This window comes from Apis florea, unplaced genomic scaffold (genome assembly GCF_048593485.1).
Source record: "Apis florea isolate Af1SG1 unplaced genomic scaffold, ASM4859348v1 contig_3696_pilon, whole genome shotgun sequence".
Classification (NCBI taxonomy): domain Eukaryota; kingdom Metazoa; phylum Arthropoda; class Insecta; order Hymenoptera; family Apidae; genus Apis; species Apis florea.
This window is the reverse complement of record NW_028256809.1, coordinates 47,160-72,194: the sequence shown is the minus strand read 5'-3', so window position 1 is coordinate 72,194 and position 25,035 is coordinate 47,160. Positions and strand designations below refer to the sequence as shown.

Genomic DNA, 25,035 nt, shown 5'->3' with positions numbered 1-25,035 from the left:
ATAAATTTTATAATAAACTTCTCATGTAGCGAGATATATTTAGATATATTTAATAAATTTTTTATGTTTTATATATTATTAAGAAATATTTAAATTTTTTTGTTACTTGATGATATGTTATATATATATATTATATACATGCATTATATTTTTATTTAGTAAGCATTGATATTTATTCTCATATTGTTTATATATATATATAAATTTAATAAAATTATAGAACATTATCATTATAATTTAGTTTCTATATGTCCAAATTTTAATAATATTAAAATTTTTAAATTCTGGTTTTAATGATATGTATTTCTGAAAGATTGATCATTAATTTATATTAGTTGATGATACGAAGAAGTTATTATTGTAGATTTATACAATATACTAATTCATATTATGTATTATATAATTTCTTAATATTGCTTTATTACTATATTAACAAAATTGATAAATAATTATAAATTAATAATTGGGATTTTAATACTTAAGATCTTCTATTCAATAATTTATTTGTTTGATATTACTACAATAATTTATTAATATGCTAATAATGTTACAATATACTGATTTATAATAATAAATTTTTTCTATTCAAAATTTGTATGTTCAAAAAAAGTATTATAGAATATATTATTAGATTTTAGGTATTATTATTAGAATATAATATATATTTATTTTATATTTATAAATATAATAATAACTATTGCGAAACGTTGCGAAATTTATATATTTTATTTGCAATTATTTAGAAATGTAACGGATTTTAATATTCTTGAAATATATTATCAATATTATCATTTTGAATAATTTTTTTTATGCAAATAATTTCCGTTTTCGATTTTAGTTTTCGGGATATTTGCAAAAAAAAAAAGCTTTTCTTGAATATATTTATTTATATTAAATACATTCATTTTTATGTGAATTCGGGTATAGATAAGGTATAGATTCGGCCTATATTTTTATATAATTTAATTTATACCTAAACATAATTTAATATGTAACATTATATAATCTAATCTAATCTAAATAATAATGAAAGAAAAAATTAATAAATTATATTTAGGTTAAGTTTATTTAATGGCGACCACATTCTTATATAGTAATTTATAATATTATAATAACTTAATAATAATAAAGCAGATAAATTAATCAGCTGTAGATTAGATTAGATTAGATTATTTATATAATTCATCGTGGCGTAAATTATTTTTCATTTGATTAAAAACAGTATCAATTTATATTAATTATTATACATATTTAAAAATTTATATAATTTCATTTATATTTATATATTCATAATTATATTTCTTTAATAATCTCATCTTCTTTTCTTATACATGTATATGTAAATAACTAATAAAAATATTATTCAAGAAAAATATTCAAATACAAGTAATTAACATATCTAATTGTAAAAAGCGAGATATAATATATATTATTAATTATAAATCTAATATATAATATATAAATTAATATATTATTAAGTTTACCAAAAATTTTTTGTAAGTATTTTAGAAAGCAAAACAATAATAACATGTATAGCAGAAAGCTGTCAAAATGATGAACTTGATAACATATTTAAGCTTATTGAATTGGTCAAATTAGTCAATTAAATTATGAAATCGGTGAAAAGACCATTTTTAAATTATCATTTTACATTTTGAAAGTCTTGGAAACAAATATTCAATATCTCACAAGTATTTTTATTATTTTTATTCAAACACTATCATTAACATATTGAAATAAGTATAGAAAATTAAAAAATTGTATTTTAATTTAATTAAATTATTATTAAATTAGTAGAAAATTGGAATCAATTTACTATTTATTAAATATATTAGAATTATTTCAACTCCAAATATATTTATGTATATTTTAATTTATAATTTGTATTATAAATGTATATTTGTATATATTAAAAATTATAAAATTGATATTTCGAAAATGAAAAATAAAAAATGAAATAATATATAGTGAATAAAACAGAACGGCTAAATATATAGATGAAATAGAATATTACAGATTTAATTCACATTTTATTTCATTACATTTTAATTTATTTAATTTTGATATATTTAAATCTTGATATATCTTGAAAATCTTCATATTTGTTTTTCAATATTTTATACGTTATAGATATTTATTATTATTAATTTTAATGAAATAATATCATTAATATATTAATTAGTTCTATATTAATTAATATTAATGTTATTGATATATTAATTAAATATTTTAAAATATTCAAAATTTTGATTTATTATAATATATCTATTTATAATTAAAAAATTATATTTATTTTTATTATTTTGTATTATAAAAAAGAGAAATTTATTCTTCACATATATTTATTCTATTTTACAGCTTTTATCAACAAAAAATATGTGTGAATAATCTGATCGTCACTTGAGAAATATCTAAATTCTTTATGGATTAATTCTAACAAAGATGACTGAAATTGTAAAATTTCGAACTTATATCTGCATTTGATGCTTGTTAAATTAATGATAAATCATTTTCAAAAGAAATGGCATAGTCTTTTATTTTTGAAAAATTAATAAAAAAATATCGAGTATTAAAAAATATGAATATAAGAATTTAGAAACATATATAATGTCTATAATCGAGTGAGTAAACGCTTGAATATTTATTTATTATTATTATTTATATTATTATATAGGTGAGTTCAAAATTTTGAACAAATAATTTTTTATATCTTCTTTTATAAATTTTTTTAATATTAATGTCATATTTCTTTTTAATGTTAATTTTTATAATATTTTTTAAAATTCTTTTATTATTTTTATTTATTTATTTAGTTAATTATTTTATTATAATAAAATATCCTATATATTTTTACAATTTTGCATATGAAAATTGTAAAAAAATTTAAAGCATGAAAAATTATTTAAAACTTTTATGAAAGAAATTTCATTATTGTAAATAAATACGAATTTTATTTTAGAAATATAATTTTTAATATAATATTTCTAAGTGTTTGTTTGATAATTGCATATTCGAAAAATATTTTTAAATTATGAAAAAATATATACAATAAAGAATATATCAATAATTGTACTTAATTACATCATATCTCATGTTTTATTGATAAATATTTTCAATAATTTTAAATTTTAAATTATTGAAATTTTGAATAAATCAAAATAAATAATAGAAATTAATTTTTATTTCCAATAATACAAAAAGGAGAATCAAAAAGAAAAATAACAAACCTACAATATGTTGGATTTGCAAGAAATAAAATTATTTTTAAAAAAGTCTATAATAAGAAGAGGAAGAAGGAAAAAAAGAAATCGAATGCTGAAGATAAATTCATCTTTGAACTTATTGGCTGTTGCCTAATTGTTTGAGAAACCGTCAACGATTGAAAAATTAAAATAATTATTGGCTCAATTTTAAATCTTTTAAGAATGGATCATATTCCTAATAAATTTTACTATAGCAGATTAAAAATGCCCTTTCGGTTTCTGGAAAAAAATTACGTAATTTGGTCGATATAGTTTAAAGATAGAAAATTTTAAGAGTGAAGAAGATTTTCTGCTGGTTAATATGAATGAAGATTATTTTAAGTATTAATTTTTTTGAGAAAAATTCAATTAAATTTTTCAATTTTTCAGAAAAATGTTTGTGAATGAAAAAGAAATTATTTTCAAAAAAGAAGAAAGAAATATTTAAAAAAAAAAAGCAAAAAATGAGAGAGAAAACAAGAGTAAAGGAAAGATTTGTAAACATTTACAGGAATTTTATCAACGCAGAAGATTTGACAAAATAACAAAAAGTTGAATTTTCAAAATTAATTATTGAGTTTCAAGTTGTGTTCCCAAAGAACTCAGAAGAAATTAAGAAATATGTCATTGTTCAGCATAAAATCAGTAAAAAACATCGATCTATTAAGCAAACATTGTCTTATAATCTTGATGAAGATGTAGATGAATGATGTCAAAAAAGATATTGAAATAAAAAACAATAATTAAAAATTAATAGAAAAATTGAATAATTTCTGATCTTATTTGATTGTGTTTGTTAAAAAAAAATACGGTAATACATATATAATACAATAAAAAAGGTTTTTATTCATTTCCAAAAATAAAAGAAATTTATATTTTATTCTATTCTTGATTTTTTTTCATTAATCTTTAAAATGCTTATTGAAAAAAATAAGAAACAAATTGTTTTTTTATTTAGGAATTTAAAATAATGTCATTTGGATTTTGCAACATTCTTGCTATATTTAATGATATACCTCGTGCTTGTTTATTCGCTTATATTACTTTTTATTACTTGAAGAACCAAAAAAATAATTATTTTGGATCTGTAATATACAAAATTCTTTATTTGTAAGAATTGAGGCGAGAAGTATTTTCAAGAATGATAATGTTCGAAGCAAAATGTGCTTTTGATAAATCATAATATTGAAATTTATGAGTTTCCTGATGTTGATTGAAGATTAAAGCTAAATTCTAAATTGAAGCTATTCTAAATGAATAATGCACTGCTGGTAAGTAGGTATCCGGAAGTGAACGGTAAACCATTTTTCCTACCACATCGATATATATTTGATAGTAATTAATAAATGTGAATTCAGCTCATTATAAGAATTCGATTATATGCTTGTCTAGATTAGTTTATTTCGCTAGATTCTATATTTTTTTCGGATAATTGTGCAATTACGCACAGTAATATTTCTCGAAATAGCGTTTATAAATTTCTTTTAGTTTTTTAATTTTCTGTTTTTCGCATTTTTTCTCTTAAGAAATTCCTTACAACCTTATTACTCATAATATTACTCATAATAGCTTGAGGATAGAGAATAAAATTTTGTGGGCGAAAGTTTGATAACGTTATGGAAATCCCTAACTTTTGAAGTTCTAGAAAACTAAAAAATATATTTTTTTTAATTTTATAATTTATTAATTTATTGTTTATCGAATATATTATTTGTTTTAATGTAACGGCTTTCAAAATCTTATCAAATTTTGAAAATCGAAATCCCAATATTTTGCTTATCTTGCGCTTCAATATATTCAACTTATATATATGTATAAGCAAACTAAATTATTATTAAAAAATTAATTATTATTAAAAAACTTTATTAAGTAAAATTATTTACAAAATATCTGTATCTTACTTATTAAATAACTATTTATTAAATAATTATTATATAATAATATATAGATATTGGATTAAAATATTTACATTCGAAACGAGATTATCATATATCTCTCGGAATTTTCATTTTTTTTAGTCTTTTCATCTTCTTCAATGTTAACATACAAATTCGATTCATTAATTGTTAGAAGATACTGCTGTCTTCATCGTTATTGTGCCACCTGTTTCTAAATATAATTCTAAGATATTCAATTTTTATTTTTTCATAAAAAATGACAAGTTGTTCTTGATTATGATCAATGGTCAAACGAAGTCAGAAAAGTCTTCGCCATTTTATTTTTTGTTTTATTTAATGCAACTCAAATTTGCTCCATCTTTGTCAGAAATGGATCATTTGCTGGATCAAAAATTATCTGCTCAATTTATTAATGTTTGGAAGATCATGTTTTGATAAGATATTCAAAGTATCACCAATAAAAATCGGGAATGAAAGATTCGTGTCAAAAGGATATAAAATTATAGATAGATACGCTTCATATAATATAATTCTTCAAATGTCAAACATTTTCCCCAATGATACTAGATAAATATTTTACCGATTTGATATTCTTCTAAAATAATCCGTCGAGCATGAGAGGGATTTTATGTATTTTTTGTTTAAGAATTAATATTATATTTAGCAATATTCCTAATTCTCTAATATAGTTTTACGTGCTTCTCATAAATAAAATTTGTTTCATTATCTGACACTATAGAAATCATCCTTTACGCAATGAATTTAAACGATTTAAAAATGTTTTTGTATTAAAATCTATGACTAGTTCAAAATGTATTGTTTTTGTTGCAAATATATATACAGTCATAAATGTTTTCTTAATTATTTTGTTGTAGAAACTTTTCTTCTTTTAAAAAAAGAATCCGTGTAAATAATGAAAATCTATGCTATCCGGACTGTAGTTTATTTATTTGATATTTTCCTCTAGAATATTTCCAAAGATGTTTGGAGACATCTTATTTATATAATGTCCGCCAAACATTATATTTATTTATATTTATTGAAATCGGTCACAAACAATATTTATACAACAACATAAGCATGTCATACCTATAATTTATTATCAGGTCGATGAATGGATGTTTATTTAGATATATCATAGAATGCCTTTATACGAATAAAGAGAATGAAGAAGAAACAATACTTTCAATAATCTATCGCACATTAATTCTTCATTATTTACAAACGAATTTAATGATTTCAATGAATTTAATTTGATTGTGCCTTTGTTTTTTGATACCGTAAATTTCTTTGAAAATACTTTATTTTATGCCATTTTCAAAAATCAAATGTTTTCATTTCTTTAATGATTATTAAAATCGGTTCTCGATTTTAAACGATTCATTCGCATTTTGTTTGAATAGATCTTGAACCATATACCCATATATTTTCATATATATTCAAATTCTTATTTTTGTTGCAAATAAAATCTCTCACTCTTTAAAATTTGATCAGATAATTGTATTTGTGATAACGTGATAATTATTTCCTTTAAAATAATGTGGTTCAATTGTTCAAGCTGGAATTGGTTTTTTTGCTATCTATCTATTGGTTTACGCACAATAATTTCCTAAATAAATCTGTGTTTATAAACATGTCTACTTAGCGACAAAATCCGAAAATAATATATCTGTCAATATTATATTTGAACAGATTTTGGAGAGATATCCTTACTTGAAAATTAAATTTAAAGTGAAATTGTGAGGTTATTTGTTTTTTTTATAGTATTATACTATCTACTTCTGAAAATTTTGTTTTTACTAATATTTTTAATAATCAATTTTTCAATGTAAAATTCTTTTGAATATAAAAGTACCTAAAATCCAATAAAACACGAAATTTCCATTTTATGTTTCATGTGTTCCTCACATAGATTACTATTTCATGATTTTATTTGTCACATTCATGACACATAAAACTTTCTGTATATTTCCGATTGCGATTTAACTTTCTGTATATTTCCGAGAATTAATCAAAGATGGATTCGTTAAGGGATGCAATAATGTGTAATTTATCATATTAAATATTGCTTATGTGAATACTTTTGAACTTTATATTCTATCGACAATCAATTAAATTTATGTTCTAATGTTTTTTATGTTCATCTATGTGTAATTATCATAAATACATTATAACAGCATATATTGTATTAGTGTATATTATTTACTCTAACTAAATAATATTTACTCTAACTAAAAAAACTTCTAGATCTTTCGATCTTTCTTCAATAAAATCTATAAAATATTTACATGTGATTTTTTTTTATTCATTATTTGTTTCTATTTAACTTTTGAATGAATAATGAAAATTATGAAATTTTATGAAATCCCAAGTTTTAACCAGTTTTTCTAAAGTTTTTATAATACAAACAAATGATTTCAATGAAATTTTGTAATGTTGATGTTTCATTTTGAATAGGCAATAAATTTAAAAATTTAAAAGATTTAAAAATTCATTGATATGGTGTTTATGTAATACGATTTTGGCAATGATTTAATATTGTTCAGATTCCTTTATAGTTAATTTTTGAAATATTTAATATCTTTTTTTTCTTGAAACAGAATTCTTTATAAACAATAATGATATTTCTACATATTTTATATAAGGATATGTATTATATAAGAATATATTTCTATATACGGATAATAATTCATTTTGATAATATAAGTAGTCAAAAATGTTTTGAAACTCTAACCATTTACTGAATTTTAAAATCAATTACCAATAAATTAAAAATTTAATCTTTTTATATATTTTTTCATTAACTTCACAATATATATTTTTAAATGTTTTAAATGTTCTATCTCGTTACTTTTAAATCCTAATTAATAGTATTGATCACTAATTAATTTTATATATTATATTAATCTTTCTTTGAATCGCGTTAATAAATTCTTATACTATTGCATATCCGATTCTAAACGCTCAGCAGTCACTCATGTATTACTAGTAAATTTTTTATAAAATCGCTTAAAATGCTTGATTACATGTTTTGTTTTTAACATGTTGATTAAGGATTTCAATTTGTCTTCTATCGCGAATTCGTCGAAATGTCAACAAATTGAAGTATATATAAATTGAACAGAGTTATTTTAAAAAGAGATTTGGAGATTGATAACATTTATTTTATTGGTTAATGTTACTGGATGCATTCTTCTCTTTGCTTTCAATTGCCAATTTGATCTCATTCGAATATCATTAGTGGTTCAAATCTCCAAAATGTGTTGTTGTGTGTGTTAATTTCATATATTGTTTTTCACCACTAGATTTCTTTTTCAAACTTTATTCCAATATATTTTAATACTAAAACTGGATGATAAGTTTCATTTGATGTTGATGTTGATTCTATGTTCGAAGAAATTTCAGCATTAGCTTTCTCATTTCCACCATTGGTATGATGATATCTTGATTGTCTGAGAAGACTACCGTTTCTCAAAAAAAATTTAGTTAACGTTTGCAATTGTATATTTTTGACTTACCAATTCCAAAAGTAATATATTTCACACAGTTGACTCGATAGTAAGTAACATCATTTTGCAATCAATAAAAAATTCTTATCAAACTATAATGAATACAAATAAATTTTGAATAGTTTTAATTCAAGGAAATCTATAATAAATATACTCTGATTAACTTCTCATCAGCATCTTGATATTTTTATGCACTGATTACCAATTCAATTCGAGGAATTTTTCTCTAATTTCAGGAAGTCATGAGTTAGACACTGGCAGCAATATTATTAGCTAGATTTTCCCGACGACGCACTAACGAAGTTCTAGAGTTAAATTTTTCTCATTTTGCCGATATTGAAAGAAACGTACTTCCTTTTCAAAAAAAGTAAAGTACTTGAGACATGTTATTGCAGAAATCAGAGTGAAAACAGAATTAAAGCTATTCAAAATTTATTTGTATTCATTATAGTTTGATAAGAATTTTTTATTGATTGCAAAATCTATAGTTAAAAATAAAATACAATACACCTGGACCTGAATGAATGTTTAAAGGCATTCCAAGATTTAAAAACACAATCTTTTATTTTAGCGTAACCTTCAGAAGATGGCAAATTTATTTTAAATATGGATATCAAGTCGGAACGTTTTGCAATTTCAAGAGGAAAAAAAAATAAGAAAAATTTTTGACTTTTCGAAAATATTAGAAAAGGCACAGATTAATTATTAATATATAAAGAATTCTTAACAATGATTGCTAGAACATTTTCATTATATCATATGGAAATTCTTATTTAAAATAAACCATAAACTTTATGTTGATTGATGTCTTTCAAGAATCTAGCTGGATAGCTGATTATATGATTTCAAAAATTCAGAAAAGAAAAAAATATTTTAATGACGATGTTAAAAAGACTTTGTATTCAAGTAAATTTTAAAAATTGTTTACGCCAGAAAAAAAAGGATAGATGTAAAGAAAGTGTTTTTTTGGTTATATTGTGGATGATTTGTGAAGTTTCAAATTTAAAAAATTGAAACCTGATTCAATTGAAATGTTTTGATGAACAATGGAAAATGAAATTTTTAAAAAAAAAAGAAGAAAACAAAATTTCCGCTTGTTATAAAATATTATTCCTTGAAATATGTGAAATTTCCTAAAAAAGAATTATTTCAAAAATAGAAATCGAAAAATGGCAAAAAGTTGGCAATTATAAATGCTTTCTTAAAAGAAGATATCAAAAATTTTAAAGGGATAATTATGATTCAGCAAAAAATATTTTATTATATAATAAAATAATTATTATATAAAAAAATTATTGCACGTCAGTAATTTTATTAGATAGATTTCTTCTTAACAAAATATAGAAGATTAGTATCAATGTTACAATAGATTGCGAGCGAAGAAAGAAGTCATTTTTTTTAAAAATGAACAGAAATTCTAAAGATTTAATATGTTTATATGATAATGTTATAGTGCCATTTGAGTAATGTTTGATTTACTGAATTTATTTTTGAAAATCCCAAATCGGAAATACGCTAGTATTATATAGTATTTCGTATTTTACAAAATATCTTGAATTAATTTTAAAGCAAGAAACACTCGCTAAAATTTTGAACATTTATTGATAACAATTTATATATTTAATACATTATAAGCCATTACAGAATGTTTCTTGAAATTTACTCTGATCAAAGAGCAAATTTCAAATTAAGAATTTTTCAAGAATTGATGAAATTGTTTGGAATCAAGAAGACAAGAATGATTCCATTACACTTCCAATCGGATGGATTATTAAAACGTCTAATCAAAACATTGCTTCATCAGCCTCAATAGTTCACAATTCGTTGCAAAAAAAAAATAATTAAATTACTTTTAGCTTATTGTATGAGCTTCATAGTATGAGTCGACACAAATATTGCCATATAATTTTGTGTGTATATAGGAATTGCATACAATTGTGAAGAATACTTTCTTCTATTAAAGAAAAGCATGTTACAATGCATATTGAAAAAATGAAGAAAAACAAGAAAAAATCTATTCATGAGGCAAAGATATAATTATCAGATTATATAATAATCTGACTTTTATCAAAAGCAAAATGTAAAGTCGTCAATAAGTCGTAAGTCGATTGACGAAATACAAAGTTCATAAATAAAATAAAAAAAAATTCACGAAGCAGTTCTCGTTTAAGAAAGGGATTCTTCATTGCAGAAAACTAGAGCGTATAATTAAAATAAGTTCTTTATTATTGATAATGGTTTATTTTCGATCATGGAAGAAACGATAAGAAAGACTTTTTTTAAAGCATGTCTTTTGGATTCAGAAAAATTATATTTTCATAATAGAATCCATTCTTATAAGGTAGTGATCTAATAGTGGGCCAAAAACGATAAATGTCGTTTCACGGTGAAAAAATGCTTGAACTCTTTCATTTTAAAAATAATTCAAATTCCTGTAATATAAGAGGAATCTTTCTTATGAATCTGAAGTGCATAATCTTGGAGAATTTCATCACTAAAATTTGAAACCTGAAAAAAAAGAAGAATACAAAGCAAAAGATTCAAATGAAGAACGAGAATATAGATTTAGTAAACATAAGAAAAGAAATATTTGAATATATGCGTTTTGCTCAGGATTTTGGTGTGGTTTTCCCTGAAAGAAAGGATGATAAAGAATATCGAACTCGCTATTTGAAAAAGGCCATGCATACATACAAATTTTTTTTTTTCGGATAGAAGTATTTTTAATACAGTAACGAATAGAATGAAGCTTGTCATGATGAGACATCTGCCTTTTTTTTTAAAGAAGATAATATTAACAATATTAACATTATAAAATATTATAGTCAATATAAAGATATAAACCATGGCATAGGAAATGACAATATTGTCATTATTATAAATTAAATGAAATCATTTTTTGAATATAAAGTAGAATAGACATCTTACTTTCTGCTCTTTCTCTGAGAAATATTATATCGTTTTATAAATCACAAAATAAATAATTATAAATAAATTGCTGAAGTGTAAAAATTTATAAATAAATAAATATACTAAAAAATTTTCATTGAACGCTATAATATTATAATAATTATAATTATATAATATACTTATTTATATTATATTATATATTGTTACAAACGTGAAAATTATAATGGAATATCATGGTCAATATGAATTGCGATATAGGAGATGATATCGTAATTAAAAATATCGATTTAATAAAGTTAATCACGGAATAGGACGAATGTTTTCTTCTGTTCTCAAGAATATTATATCGCATGATATATTATTATATAGACTAATTTTCATGATGTAATCATAAATCAATATTAAATTATAATTAATGTAAAAGTGTTTAAATTAATTATGGAAGAACGAATTTCAGACGGATACAATAATATTATATTTTATGGTAAATATTTATATTTAGGAGAGTATGTTCCAATTGCTTTGATTGTGATATTATTAAAAATATTGTCTTGAGTAAAACATGTTTACATAAATCGCTCGTTTTTTCATTAAAATATTACAATAAAAATGTTGTATGTAAATCGATAATGGATAAAGGATTATGAATATAAGAAATATACTATTAACGAGTATATGCGAAATGAGGATTTTAATCAGTACTTAAATGATCTAATGGATACAAGGTATAGTGAAATTATTATTTTAAAGAAAGTATTTATGCATTCATAATAGTCATAAATTCTCATAAATAAAAATTCTGTCTAGTAATTTGTGAAATTATAGTCACGATAATAGTAAGGAATATTTGTATTTCTCCACAATCTTTCTATTATATGTATAAACATCAATATCGGGATCTATATCTATAAATTAGCCGAAATGATTTATTTTTCAATACTTTCGTTACATAGAGCATTATATGCATGCCAATAATGAATAATAATGAATAATAGGTAAAACTATTTTAGTATTTTGATTTAATGCAGAATAAAATAAAATAAAGATTTTTTTATCACACTCAATATCGTCGAAAATTCATTGACTATATATTATATGTTCTTTATTATATTTTCTTTTGTCTATTTTAGCATCATTTATTTCAATGATATTTTCACTGATTGACTTTTGATTATATTGAAGTAAATAAAAATAATTTAACAAATAATAAAATAACTGTATAAAATTTAATATAAGAGCAAATATAATGAATGAATAACATGAAATGATAATTATCACTTTTCTTCGCTTCATTCACAATTTATATATATTTTCGTATAAATTTTTATTCAATTTATAGATTTTTGTAGTTATACGATAAAATAAATAATTTACAACTATTAACTATTATTAGTATCAATTCAATTTGACATCTTAAACATATCATTTTTCTTTCAAATAAAAAACTTAATTATATGGAAAATATATCACGACCTACAAGTTATTTAAAGGAATAAATTCAAATTCAATATTAAGTACACATTTTCATATTTGAAATCTAAATTTAAATGAAACTCATAATGAAAAATATAAAAATAAAACTAATCAATTATAAAAAATTTAATAATTGTAGGATAATAATTGTTTATTGTAGGATAATAAACTGTAAGGATAAATAGCATGTTTGAATTACTAAAAATTATGATCAGATCAAATGAAAATCATTCAATGAATCAAATTAAAGTAAAAAACAGAAGAAAAACGGCAGAACTTAAAAGTATTAAATATGGTTGAAATAGTTTACGTTGCGCAAATGAAGTTCCAATTTTTGAGAAAAGAAAGTTTTTCAATATTATTTAAGAAAATCTCTCGCATTTTCTTAAGTGAGTCAAAACATATATAAAATTGCTTATTTAAAGAAAAATAATAAAAGAAATCATTACAAATTTTTTTTCAATATTGGTTAAAATTCATTTTTAGAAATATCAATATTTAATTTTTAAAGTTCCGATAAAATTTTCCGATTTTATTTTATTAAATATTACAGCATATTATTAAAAGAAAAATAAATTGCTATTTAGAAAAATGTTTATGTATTATGTTTAATACGCAACATAAATTTTCCGGAAATGAATTTTTTAATTTTTTCCATGATAGCTATTTCGAGTTATTCACTACGTTATAGAAATCGAGTTGCACTGTAAGTTGCGATATAAAATCTATTAACAATGAATTCACAATATAAGTTTATCAAGCGAAAACAATATATACAATATCATCTATTACGTATATGTCAACTATTTAAAGACTCAATGAAACTCTTCTATCAAAAGAGTTACTTCTTGAATTTTATAAATAGATGTAAGTAATAATGTAGCGATTTCTATATCCGTTCAATTGTTCCGCCGAAAATTGCATTTTTGGTAAAAAAAATTAATAATATAATTTTTAGCGAAAAAAGCGGTCAATATTTTTTTTATTTTTTCGAAAAAATCTTTTCTTTCCATCTAATCTATGCATGTATATCGATATTATTCAGCTACGTAGTCATAAACATGTGATTTAATTAATTCTCAAAAAATGTTCAAAAGTAGATATATTTATGTAAAAATATAATTAATTTAATATCTGTATTTAATTTTAATTTTTGTTAATACATTGTTGCAATCTTCTAATAATTTTAGCAGAAGTTTTATATTCGTGAAATATTGCATGCATAACTCGATGAAATATTTAATTTGATTGTATTATTTATTGAATTTAAGAATATTATGCTTCTTAATATTTTTTTTTTTTTGAGTAAAATCTACGTCTTTCATTCTTTTATTTGTTGTTTTGGATCCTGTTTTTATATTTAAGCAAACTCTAAGTCAAACCCGTAACTTCACCTCATTACTATGATTTTTATCTCTCTTCGTCTATTTAAAAAATCATAAAAGAATATCCTTTTATATCTATAAAAAAAAGTATTATTATTATTAAACTTTGAATATTATATGAGTCTCGTCATCAATAGATTATGTAACATTTTTTCAATAGTTTCAATAGTTTCGTCGTTTACTAATATTTTATCGTTTTACTAGCTATATATATTAATTAATTAATATATATTATAATAATTAATTTGTTCAAGATAGAGGATTGTTTAATTGAGAATAGAATTCTTTTGTTCCTCGAAGAAAAAAGTGAAATCGAGACCTAAATGTGGCTTTTGGGGAGGAAAAATTTTGACGGATCGATTCTAAATTATTTATTCTATTTAATTATTTATCTTAATTCCATGATAAATTGAATTCTCTATTCACTCTCAAACGAATGATGATGGAAAACTGTACTACTGCATTTAAAATTTCGCGATACATAAATATGAAAATGTGAAAAGAAACATGCTCAAAGGATAATATTTTTCAAAAAATAATTTCCTTTAAATATGAACAAAAACATAGAATGGGATGTTTCGAGAACTCAATATTTTTTAAGAATACGATTAGAAATTTATAATTTGAATCGGCTTGATATCAGATATTTTAGAAATTTTTTAGCAAAATTTGGTTTTTTGAGTTTTAGTTTTTTATCTATGCACTTGCAGCGAATGTTTTAATAATATAGATTTCAAATACAACTGTTTTAGAAATTATGCGTTAAATATATCGATACTATAGAATATGAAGATATTGACATCAGATTTATGCGATAATAATATAATATAGAAAGTTAATTAAATTCATGGAATATGAAAGTAATATATTAATAATGTAGTTTGTATAACAAAAACTAATATAATAGCTAAAAAATTATTAAAGCAATTCATGGAAAATCGACAAATAATTCAAATGATTTTCCTGGGATTCGATAAAATAGTGATATGATCCATAAAATTCTTCATAGAAATATAGGGAATTCACATTATTCTTTTATTTTTTTAGAAAAAAATATTTTATTGTTATTAAAATAAATAATAATTAAAAATTATAAAATAACTTTTATTATATAATCGAAGCTTTTTCAAATTCTGTTTAATAAATTAAATTGTTCTTTTTTTTAAATTTTCCCTATGTGGATAGGAGATTGTAATTTTCTTACTTTTTTATTGGGCGAATGATGCGCTCTCTCGTGGTCGGTTGAAAAAGTTACACCATCGCAGAAGGAAAAACGGAAGAACATGTGAAAATCTAAGCACGTGGAGAATAATGGAAATGTAAGTATAAAAGTATTTAAGAATAAAATGAAATTTAGAAAGTAAAATTAAGGCAAAATATAAGGAAAAGAAGAGAAAGATAAGAAAAAAGAGAATAAAAGGAAAAAAGATCAAGAAAAAGGTTAGATAAAAATAATCAATGATTAAAATTGTTGTGATTCTTTAAAAAAAATGTAAAAAAGAAAAGAAGATAAATTAAAAAAAAGAAAAAAATTATATGGATATAATTATAGGAAAAAAATTGAAGAACTAAAGGATAAATCAAAGAAGAAAAGAGATAAAAATCAGTTTCAAAAAAGATAAAAAAAAACGAAAAATGGAAAAAGAAACAGAAATATTGAAAAGGAAGGTAGGTGTAGAAGATTAAAAAAATAGATTAAAATTAGGAAAGGAAAAAAAAAGAGATAGCGGAAAAGAAAAAGAACAAATGGAAATAACTAAAAATAACAAAAATAATTTTGGAACTGAAAAATAGAAGAGAAAAGAAAATATAAAAATATAAGGGAAAATATAAAAGTATATATTAATATTGAATATTAATGAGAATAAAAGAAATGATAGATAGAATTCTATACATAAGAGAAAAAAGTGAAATGAATCTAAGAATTAATAGCATAGACAATTAGAGGAAAAAAGAAAGAAAGAAAAAATAAACTCCTGTATTTAATTTTTATCTTAATTGAATATTGAGGTCAATTTTCCAATTTTTATCAATAAGATCTTTCAAAAGATATTATGCTGTTATCCTTAAGGTAATTTATTCTCTTATTTATAATATATATATATATATATTTATAATATATATGAATTATAAATCAATATTTATTTTTAAATCAAAATTAAAATTAAACTAAAGTTCATTTATTAATTGTCTCAATTAAATTTAATTATTTATTAATTGATAAATTAAATAATTAAATAAATTATATTCTATAAATATATTATAAATTAAATTCTATAGAGTTCTTTTCATCCCATAATTAAATTTTAGAATTTTAACTAAAAATTTAAATTCCTTTAAATTAATTTAGATTCTGTAATTATTTCATTAAATCATTCATACAATTCTTCAATTAAAAAATAATTTATTATGTTATCTTTATAAATAACATAATATATTCTTACAGTTATTTAAATTCACGGAACAAATTGACTTATAAAATTATATTCTATAAGATGTTCTATATATGTTTTTGATAAAAATGAATAAATGAATAATAAGTGAATAATATATTTACCAAGTTTTAGAATTATTAAATTATCTAATTTAGTAATTATACATTAAATATATTTTTTTATTACTAATTTAATCATTATTATTATATTATAAATAATTAATTTTATATATTAATAAAATATATTAATAAAAATTAATGAAATTATTAAATTTTTTAAATTAAAGAAAAATATTTTTGTAATATTTAAATATAATTTAAAAATTAAATTTTTATTATTAAATTTATAGCTTATTCTATAAATTTTTAATATAAAATTTAATAAAATTATTTTAAATTAATTTTATTAAATAATTTTATATCTAAATTAAATTTATTTTTTAAAAAACTACATATTAATAGATACGCTTAATATTTAATCTCTAAATTTATATTAATAATTTTATTTAAACAAAAAAAAATATAAAGATTTATCTCATTTACTTTTGAGATCATTAATTATTATTAAAATAATTTTAATTAATTTTATACAAGAACTACAAATTTATACTTCTATTATTTTAAATTTGAACTTATTCATTTATATTACTTTACTTCATGAAATATTTAATTATTTCAAAATAATTAATTATAAATCTTCATTTATTATAATTTTAAATCCTAATAAAACTATTTATTTTTTAAATAAATAAAATTCTAAATTAATTATTTAATTTTTTGATGTAAAAAAAATATTTTTATTGAATTATAATTTTATAAAATCCAAAAAAATTTTTCAGTATTTTTATTATATTATAACTTATTTCAACTTAAATGAAATTGATAGATGGTTTGTACATTTTTTAAAATTATTTTCAATTAAAAATTATTTTAATTTACTTTTAAATCTTCTTTCAAATTTATTTTAAAATTAAATTATTTAAAAATTTTATTCATTGAATTAATTTTTAATTTTAATTTTAATTTTAATTTTTAATTTTAAGTGTACTACATTTTGATTTGATATTTAATCAAATACTAATAACTTTAAACTATTAAAATTAATAAAACGATAGTATTAACATAAATATAATTTAAATATTTCTCTAATTAGAATAAGCAGTTATATTATTTAATTTTAATGATTTATATTTAACAATTTAGTAATTTAATAAATTTTTTAATTTTTCTATAATAGAATATTTAATAATAGTTTTTAATTAAACTATTTAATTAATTGATTAAATTGATTAATAGCTATTAATTAAAATTAATTCAAAATTTCAAAACTGTAATAAAATTTTATATTGTTTTAAATAAGTGGTAATAAATTTATTTTAAAATCTAATTTTAAAATAATAATTAATAAATAAAATAAAATTGTTATTATTTATTATTTTTTATTTAATTTATTTTTTATTATAGTATAAATTATATAATTTTTTTTACTATTATATTTATATAAATATAATTCAGATATATTTTTTTGATTCAGAATAATAATTTTAATAAAAAAAATTTATTTATTATAATTTACATGGTTGACTATATATGACATAAATAAATTATATCATACATATGTTATAATTCTTTATCTATTCCTCAATAAACAAAATGTTTCAAATAATTATAAATAGATTTCATTTTAATTTAAATAATAAAAAATTAATAAGTAATTTTATTAAGAGAAAATTAAAAAAAAATTTTTTTATCTTAAATCATTTAAAAAAATTATTGAATGTTATGTTATTAATTCCTATCAGCCGTATCAATTAAAAAAAAAAAGCATACAAATATTTGTAATATCAGAAAAAATTACTTTGAACATTTTAGTCAATTTTATGTGATTATTCTGTACATCATATGTGGTGTTAGTGCTAAATAACTTGAACTTTTCACCATGTTTTTTCAAAATTTTCTAGAAATATCGGAGAAACGAGAAATTTTTTATCATATGTTTATCATATGTTATGTTTAAAAAAATTTTTTCGCTTCTCGCAACCATTGATAAAAAGAGATAGGAAAATTAAATCATTAAATTACAAATAAATCCAGGAAATTCTATGTGGAACAGTTTTTGCAACATATTTTATCAGTTTAATGAAAGAAGTGGTTATTTTATATATATTTCAATTATCATTTTTTCTTTATTAAAATCTTTGTCAATCAACTTTGTTTTAGAATATACAAAAATGCAAGCACCATTTATTTAATTATTGAAAAAATTGGAAGTAGAAACTTCAATTTATTCTCTATAATTTATTTGCAATTCTTTCAATTCGAAGAAACAAGAAAAATTCGAAATCGTTAATTTGACATTCTCTGATTGGAAAGATGATGACAAAACAATAAAAGTATTTCCACTATCACTGATAATCGAGATTCAGAACATAACAAATGAAAATGTGCAGCTACCAGAAAATTTCTATAAAAGTCTGTAACCAGTTGATTAATGAATATTTATACAATTTACAAGGTGAGTGAAAATCTTTATTTTCCATGACGTATTCAAAAACAAAAGTTGTTCGATGCTTCTCATCAGAAGATGAAATCAATATTGATACTAAACATTTTATATATTGAAGTATAGAAAATTTTTAAAATCATGTTTGATACTTAATGTCCAATTTAAAAATTAATTCAATTTTTAAAAATGTTATTATTGCATTCATTCGTTTACTGTAAACTTTGTGCAATTCTTTGAAGATTATCGCAAATTTGTAAATATCATTATTATCAAAATTTGTTATTTAAATATTCAAAATTACTTATTTAAATTAAATATATATTTCATCGACATATATATTATAATTATATATTATTGTACACACTAAATGCAATAATCTTTCGATCAATTTTCGATTATTTGTATAATAATTTCTTTCCATATTTCTTCTAATAAATACTTCGAAGAGCTTGTCAAGTAAAAAGATTCTTTCATTGAGCATCTTTATAAAATTATGTTATTCATTTATATATAAAAAATAATTTTTACATAAAAAAAAATTTTATTGTATTATGATAGTTTTGTACATAACAATTACGAACGAGGAAATGATTAGAAATAATTTTTAATCATTTCTCCTTTTTTTCTTTTTTACAAAACTTATTTAATTATATTTTGTACAGAATAAAAATAGTAATATATGTTCGATAATGCTAAATTAACAAATAATTAGACATTTTAAGTTTACGTTGGATAAAGTAAGGCAACTGTAAAGTGAGATTATTGGGTAGTATCATGTCATAATGTGGTTTGTATAACGAAGCCCTTCAACGAAAAGATAACAAATTCATATTTTATTAAATATATCATTAACTATTTTGAAATTTAGTTTAATATAATATGCAATATTTGTATTATATAATTATTGTTAAAAAAATTCTCGTTGCTAAGATTGTTGTTTTGTTCTAGATTCAGTTTGTTCGTATATTAGAAATAAAAATAAAAAAAAAAAATTTATAATATTCATTCAAGCATACATTCAAGCATACGTTATTATGTTGAGAAATAATTAGTATATAAAATTCTTATTTGCAATTATAATATTATGTGATATATAATGACTGAAATAATTTTTTGATACTCTAAAATAAATTATTTTTAATGATTTGAAAGTATAAATGTCATGTGAATAAGTGCTACTTGTTTGATTCTTATCTTTTTGAAAGTTGAACATTAGCAAAGAGCTAACTTATATCAATCTCAATAATCATATGGTCTGAAACACAAACAGTTTTCTATATTTTATTATTAATTTCATATACAGTAAAGACTCTCATATTCGAACTAATAGGGAGACAAAAGTAGTCCGATAGTGGAATTTTCGGATAATAGAATAATTACTTTCTTTTGCATTAAACTTTATTCAAGTAAAAATTAACAAAGTTGATAGTTTCTTTCTACATCTATGGATTACATATCTCTTTAGTCATTAAATCGCATAAATTTTTTATTATAAGTTGCGTAGAATTATATTCCTGCTGCGCCTCAAACCATCGGATACGACAATTAGATAGTTATTAACACATGTTTTAACCATTGGACATGATTATTATTGCTTGCTAAGAAAATTTTATTATACGTCGTAATTCGATCCTCGGATATAATAATTACATTAGTTTGTGTTCCAATACCACTCTGACGGATACGATTACCTGCGACTTTGTGAAAGACCCTGTTCTCTATTAAACATGCGCTTCGCACGTGTAACCACTTATACATTTTTATGAAGTATTTGTTACGACATTTGTCGAAAGGCATTCGACAAGCATTCAGTTTACATGCAATATAATATAAAACAATAAAATACTATTATTGTGGGTGCAGTAACAGCAATATCTTAGTATTATTTCTTTTTTATTTTCATTAAACACTTTATTCCAAAATTTATTATTACTGGAGAATCTTTTTCTACAACTTTTTATTTTATATATATTTCTATGATAATTGATATATAATGAAAAACAAAACTAAATCAATAACTAAATCTGTAATTAAAATTTTCTATAAATCTTTATTTTTCTTTTTATTTTTTATCATAAACAATAATTATTAGAGAAAATAAACATCACAATAATACTTTATATATTATTGTTTATTTACTAATATAAACAATTTTGTAAAATTCTTAACTTTTTTTAATTTATTTATTTCTAACGAAGAATATTCATTGATTCTGTTTTGCACGGTATTTTTAACAATTTTTTCATTTTAAAATATTTTTAATCTTATTCAAATTCCTTTGTTTTTCAAAATAATTTAAGGCATATTAATAACTTTTCTGCAAGGATATTATCCCACTGTTCTTTATAATTCTTTATAATTTATTCATGATAAGAATTCATAAGAATTCTGTAAAATGTCCATAGATTGAAATTGAAATTGAAATTCGGATTTGTTCCGATTCTTTCAAAACAAAAATTTTATTTTATACTTAATCCTTTCGTTACGACTATAATCGGTATCCATATGACGATTTGTATATGCGAACGCCGATTATAGTCAACAAAAAGATTCTTATAGAGTATTTCCTAATTCTATTGACTTGTATTAATCCTATTAAAAATATATTTGGAAATATATTCTGGATATCAGAATAAAAAAAACATGTTTCTTCCGTTTTTTCTATTCAATATTGGAGGTATTTTTACGGTAAAATTTACCATCAATTAAATTACTAAGAATTATAATTTGATATAATAATCCTATTTGTATTTTTATTTATAATAATTACAAAATCTGTAAATATGCAAATAACTGAATATGTACTTATTTTCATATTTCTCATATTTAATACGATGAAACAGTTGTTATGTAACACTTAAAAAATTGTTCATACAAAAGAATTATTGAAAAGATGTTTGAAAGAGTAAGTGACGATTATCGACGTACAATGTGTACACTTTTCGGTGCAGTGACTCTGGTGGAACGGATTGCCATAATGAAAGGGTTAATCAATTTTTTATATTTTTAACTATATGTTTAGAGTATCTTTTCTTCTTTGATAGCATTGGCTTTATGTTTCTTTTCAATAGTTATAACATTATTTCTTTCCAATGTTCTTCGTGCTTACTGACTTATTTATATTACATTTTCTTCTGATTTCAACATTTCTGTTGCCAATTTTGTCTTTTCAGTTTGAATGTAACACATAACTTTAAGTTCAATTAATCTCTTGAGTCTTTCTTTCGAAGAACATATCTTTGTAATATTTTTAATACTAGATTTATGAGATACATCATTTTGAATTTCATGAGGAAAATAATAGAAATCGTTTATATTTATTTTCTATCATTTATACTTATCTATTTAACAAACAGACAAATATATATCGAAATTTATTTTTTTCGAGTTTTCTAATTTTGTAATTCTTTATGTGATATATCTATCTGCATGGATTTGCACCAAATTTATCGTTAAATAAGCATTAATAATAGTAAATTTGTTTCACTTATAAAAATATTACTGTTGTAATAAATATAAATATGATAAAAGTTTTTCAAAAAATTAAACATCAAAAAAAAAAAAATATAAATAATGCAGCGGCAATGCTTCGAATTCGATATGTCAAATCTGAAGAGAATGACATTGTTTATGTTATCCTATGTTGGAAACTCTGATGTAGAAAAGAAATAAGCATCAAAGGAAAAAACAAAACTTAATATATGAATGATTTATCATAGCGTGAAACTAGTTTTAGAAACTACTAACTTCTAAAATTTCAATTATTATTAATCTGTATATTCAAGAAGAAGGTAGTAGTGCATTTCAAGTATTAGTAATATTATTGTGAAATTTAAGTTTAGTTTTTGACAAATATTCTTTTATTCATGTTTAGAAGAAATGATGACATATTAAAAAAAAAAAATAGTAAATGAGGATTAAAACGAATTATCTCAAAATGACAATGAAATTAAGATTCTCGTATTAAATGAAACTAGATGGAGAAATCATCAGATATAAAGAGGAAAGTTTCCGGAATTTTCGTCGTAGCAAAAAAAGGATGCATATGTCATCCGATTCTGATATCTGACAAATTCTGATATCCGAGAACGATAAAAATATTCCCAGATTATCCCAAAATTTGAACGAATCTACAGAAATTGTGATGGAATAATTTGAAAGAAATAGGAAATAGGCGAATCTAGTGACAGATCATCCATACAATATTCAATGATATCGCTGACTACGCAAAAAGAAATATCATAACAGATAGATCAGGCAGTGTCTTCTATTTCATAATCAACAAAAACATGTTAGAACATATAAAATATTGTATCAAAGCAGACATATATGGTATTTTGAAAAATGATTGGACAATTTGAATCATCAAGTTTTTTAGTTTTATTGTAATAAGTCAAAAAATTAGAGATTAATTTATATACATAATTTATACGTTTATATAGACAAATTTGCATTGATATTCGAAATATGTAACAAATTTATAAACAAAAGTCAATCTTGTTATAAATCTCACGAAAATATTTCAATAGACGAGTAACTTTTCTCTACGAAAACTCGATGTAGATTCATATAATATAGTATATCAAATAAATCATGAATTTAGCATAAAGTATTAATTAGCAATAAACGTAAATTCAAAATATGTTATATGTTATATGTTATATGATTTTTCTTATAGGATAAAAATGAAACGTGAACATTCATTCAATATTGGGCGCAAATTTATGTTTAAAAGTAAATCATATTTTTATATCAAGACAAGAATATAACAACCGATATTTTTTTTACTATTGCGAAAAAATTAATTGTAAAAAAAAACCAGTTTAATCCGAAAGCATCCGAATCAAAAGGGAATTTTTAAAACTAGTAAAAAACAAGAAAGACAAGGAAATAAAAATATATTCCTCAGAATGTTATAAATCGGAAAACTGCATATTAAAAATAAATCAAAGATAATGGTATTATTACTTAAGTATATGTCTATAAAATTAAACGATAATAACAAATGCATTACAGAAACAATTCGTATATTACAATAAGACTAAGTTTTGAGTAGATATAATTGAAATAAATCAAATGACGCTGAAATATACCATACAATATGCCGTAAACACAGCATCATTTTGGTGGCTAAGTATTCTTTGATACTCTTCAATATTTCCGATTTAGCAGGAATAAATACAAATAATGCATATATAAAGAATGTATACTGAATCAAAGTTATCAAAGAAAGAATTTTTTTTCAATTGTCCAAAGAAGTTGCCAACAAAGAAAAGGAAAATAGACAAAACATTGATTATTCGTAGCCTTTACAAGAATGTAAAATCTATCAAGTCAGATATTGAAAAAAAAAAAAAAACGGAAGCAATATTTGTACAAAGTATAAAAAAATTATTTGTGGAAAATATGTAAACAAAATTGAGTATATATGTAAAAAATGCGTGGAATAAATGTAATGTTATATAATGTTAAATATTATAAATTTTATATAAATATATATCTTAAGTTTCATTATAAGTTTCATTTATAAGTTAATAGAATAATAATTATATTATTTTCTGAATTGTTTTTTCATACAAAGAAAATGTATGATTTTTTTTATGTATCAAATTAACGCGTGGAGATATGTAACTACATAATATTCGTAAACCTAATGTTTAACCTAAAATGTTAAACCT

The 25,035-nt window shown here is 20.9% G+C and overlaps 1 long non-coding RNA gene across 1 annotated transcript; it reads left to right on the top strand.

Moving 5' to 3' along the window:
• Positions 1-2,358: 2,358 nt before the first annotated feature.
• LOC147656514 (uncharacterized) lies at positions 2,359-4,004 on the top strand. Its single transcript, XR_015294274.1, has 3 exons — positions 2,359-2,621; positions 3,202-3,558; positions 3,633-4,004. It is a non-coding gene; the product is annotated as an uncharacterized LOC147656514 (long non-coding RNA).
• The last annotated feature ends 21,031 nt before the right edge of the window (positions 4,005-25,035 follow it).